This window comes from Gekko japonicus, unplaced genomic scaffold (genome assembly GCF_001447785.1).
Source record: "Gekko japonicus isolate JY-2015 unplaced genomic scaffold, Gekko_japonicus_V1.1 scaffold186, whole genome shotgun sequence".
Taxonomy (NCBI): Eukaryota; Metazoa; Chordata; class Lepidosauria; order Squamata; family Gekkonidae; genus Gekko; species Gekko japonicus.
In genome coordinates this window covers 1,037,659-1,042,006 of record NW_015174279.1, presented here as the reverse complement: position 1 = coordinate 1,042,006, position 4,348 = coordinate 1,037,659, and positions in this window count along the sequence as shown.

The following is a 4,348-nucleotide window of genomic DNA, read 5'->3' as shown; positions in this document are numbered from 1 at the left end:
CCTCACTCTATATCAATCAGAGAATGTAGCAATTCACCCACCTGGATTCTTCTCTGCTTCTCCTTTTTCATTCAAACATAGTTTCAGAAATGGAGCTGAAATCTGTCCCCAAAGCATACTCAGGGCTTTTTTGGTAGAAAAAGCCCAACAGGAACTCATTAGCATGATAGGCCACACTCAACATCAGAAACTCATTAGCATATTAGCCCACACCCTGACAGCACAGCTCATTAGGATATTAGGCCACACTCCACACCTTCCCTTGGCTTGCCTGGGCGCCCTGCGGCTGCGGGGAACTCGGACAAGCCGGCCCTTGGACAGGCTAGGGAAGGCACGGGGAGGCATTTAAATGCCTCCCCGATCCTTCCAGGGCCCCCCCCGGCCCGCCTGCCTTGGAGTCGCCGGGGGGGGTCACGCTCCAAGCCTTTTCTCTGTAGCCACGCACGCAGAGGTTTTGGCTGTAGTGGGCATGGCCAACTCTGAAGACAGCCGGAACTCTGTTCCTGTGCAATTCCTGCCCAAAAATAGCCCTGACATACTTATATGATCTGCTCCCAACCCACAGTGTTCATATAGTGCACTAATTCCACTGCCTCCCGACATTTCCCATGACATCATATGAATCTTGCTTTTACTCCTGGATTTACCTTTTCGCTAACTGGCTTATCAGAGGCTTGAAACACTTGCTTAAGGGTTTGGATCTCACCTGTGCTTTACCCTCTTGCTTTGCCTCTACGTTACTGCACTTTGCTTCTTCAGTGATACATGTTGCAGTGTGTGCTTGGACACCTGTTAAGAATATTTTCATCTTAATGTGGACATTCTAGTATTTTGCAAAGCTGTTATATGTGACCGCTCATTAGCTATCTCCTTATTAAAGCTGTCTCTGATTTTACCATATGCATCAATAAATTGTGTGAGGAACTTTGGTTTGTGCAAGCTCCTCAAACTTCACGTAAAACTCAAACCAGGAAAAAAAGTAGAGGAAAAAAGGTTTCTTCTTTAGGCTCATGGTTTCCCAGAATGCACTGGTCTAGTTTGGGCCTCATTCCCACAGAGACACGTCTAGGACACATGTCTCTTCCTGATTAGAATCCCCAAATGGTTTAGAATTTCAGTTTGTGTTTTAAAAAAAATTAAATCTGAACAGGCTTTCATATTTATATGTCACAACAACTGAAATTCCAAAACCAGGAAGTCTAATTATGCCGCACACATGAGCATGCCTTAGACAGTTTGTTTGGGGGTTTTTTGCATTGATTTCGAAGTCTGTAATCATAGACCTGCTGCATTGTTTATTCCGATAAAGAGCTCCAGTTCTTTGCTGGTTGTTTGAACTGAATATTTATATTTTGTAATCCACCTTAAAGCTCAGAGAGAAAGGCAGAGTATACATGAAGTATATAAATTTTTATTTTTATAAAAGGAACAAGGCTCAGTAGAATTACCATTAACCTGTTTATTGTCCACCATTAACAGACAGATTTATTCATAACGTCTGACTATAACCACTGTATGCTACCCTTGTGTTCCTTGGAGAAAAGGCAGGATCAAAATATAATCATAAGCTGAGCAACTTAAGCTCTGAGTAAACCAAAAATGTCGCTCCTCTAATTTAGTATGTTGAGCTGGAGAAATCAGAGGGACAAAATAGAATTATTTCAAAGTATAGCCAGTGTATTTCTCATACATTTCTCATGTAAAATAATTTAGTTAGAAGGAAATTAGCCATAAAACTGGAACTCTAGTACATGGCTGCAACTTAGTCATTAGAGACTTTGACTTATTTTCAGTCATATCTCCTGCTAAACAATAACAGTGTGTGTCATAGCAGGCAGAGGGGCCTGTATGAGTATGCCAAAGCACTCTCTACTTCTTCTCCCCCCCCCCCGTCTTCCTGCCACCACCCAAACTGACCTACCCTTCTGTCATTTACCACTGGTTTGGGACACTGGTTGGGCTCTGAGTGTATGACAGGAATGTGAATGCTCCTAGCTCCCACCCACCCCTTTCTCCTGTCTGCTATCCAGACCAGCCTAGCCAAAAGGTCATAGTGGAAGATGGCCAGATGCACAGGTAAGGCTCTTTGAGTACAGTCTGAGTTCTCACAAGAGAAAGAATTTTATTCACTACAACACAGCTTTACAGTCTAGAGCACACATAACATAAGGCAAAGGTATTTCACAGCCCTAATGGACCATCACAGAACTAAGAAATAAAATAGTCTAAACTTTGGAGACACAGATGTCACCTTAGCATTCCCTCCTTGGAATTTAGGAAATGGGGGCAGACACTCATCTATTCCCTCCCGGGTTCTTGGTCCAGCTTGAGCACTGTTAACAGGGTTTCCAGATCTTTTAACCCTTCTTGCCCCAGTTGGGTGGGTTTCCCTTCACCCAATCCTAAGTTTGGGAAGTGATGTCTCTTGTGGGTCACTCAGCACTCCTTTCTCCAATCATCTTGGAGCGCACATCTCCTTCCCGTATTGCCCCACTCAGGTCATCCAAATAGCCAGGCATTCTGCTCCTTCCTGGCAATCAGACAAATGGATATCCTCCTTGCAGGAAATGCAGCTCTACTCAGCTGGCAATTTAAGCAGTTTATTCCTCACTTCCCTCCAGAGATTTGGGACCCCTGGGTGTAATTCAAAACATTTTACACTTCCCTGTCTGTTGTGTATTAAGATCTGGATGAGCTTGAGTTCTGAGACAGGATTGTAAATACACCAATCAGAGCTGCGCAATGTTCTGGAGGGAAGCACTCTGATTGGACCTTATATGTAAATAGTGATTGGTTGTTAACTGACTTGTGGGCATGGCTACCTAAGCCCGGACCGTTTAAAAGAGAGCCTGTTGCTCTATGTTTTTGTCTCGTTCTGATTTCTTCTGACTTCGCTAATAAAGCTGATTCACTGTTCACAATCTGTGTTGAGTCTTGAAGTATAGTGGGTTAAACGCATGAAGAAACCACTGAGACTGATGTAGTGATCAGCATGGTTTACTGGTACACAACAAGACAAAGACTAACGGCCGGCTGGCCAACTATATACACACCTGGGGACACACCCCTAGGTCCCGTTGGTGGGTTTAAATCTCCCACCACGGTCCCATTGGTTCCCCAGTGGAGAGACCAGGAGCCTAGTCCCCATTGTTCTTCTAGAGTCAAGCTCTCGGGTGTTCGCTGGCCCTTGGTAGCGGTCAGCGGACACAACAAGTCTTGTACTTAACACTGTCATAATAGTGTGTAGTTCAATTAACAAAAGTTACTGATCATCAGTGAAGTTCATGTTGTATGGATTCAGATAGAGGATATCCATGAAACCCATCCTGTTACTGCTATATTTAAAATTTTAACCTATTGAAATGAATGTCTTCATGCACTGCGGTTTTTATGGAATTGTTTATTGTATTTTGGCATGATGTTAGCCACCCTGAGCCCCGCTTGCAGGGTAGGGCAGGATAAAAATTGCAAATAAATAAATAAAAATAAACAATTTAACATCTACTGGCAGAGGGTCTCAGCTCAGACACAACTCTGCCTACTTAACAGAGGACTAGTATAAAAAACCCTACATCTGAGGATTTTGATGGGCTTTATATAGTGCATGGAGTTACTGCAGCACTGCATGAAGTTAGGCTCTTGTATCCCGGGCAAACCCTCTTGCTCTTACCCTGCAGATAGCCTGATATACCTATTGGGTGAAAGCAGCAGCACAGAGAAGAAGAGCCACAGTGCCAAGAATCTGATGCAGCCCACATCCCAGCCAAGGATGGCTGCTGAACAGACAAAACTGTCCCTTGGGATTTGAATGACAAGAGGAACAAGGAACAGCACCCCTTCTTTTCATCCAACAGCACGTGGCTCAAGGATCTTCCCCAGAGTGAAAAGTAGGAGTTGCAGATGGCTTCTGCCCAAGTTTTTAAAAAGGAAAGGGAGGGAGTGATCTATGGCCTTCTCTTTCATAACTTCTTCACAACACATAAAAAGTGGATCATACGGTGTATCCTCAATACAAACTTGTGTAATGTTTTTTTTAAAATCTTTTATTAATTTTCACAATAACAATACTAATGACAATGGGTAGGTTACACAGTATCCAATATTATCCAGCACTGCAAAGTTTACAATTTTTCAATTTCTCCCCTTTTTCTTCCCTCCTCCCTTTTTGCTGTGCCATTTGTAAAATAAGGGCTCAGCATTAGAAAGCCAAAAGATACCTTATCATAAAAGTATACTATTTGACTTGGTCTATTAAAGATAGTTTTCCAAGTCTATGTCTATCTTAAAAGAGTAACACTTTTGGATATATAAAGGATATATAAAGGATATATAAAGGATATATAAAGGA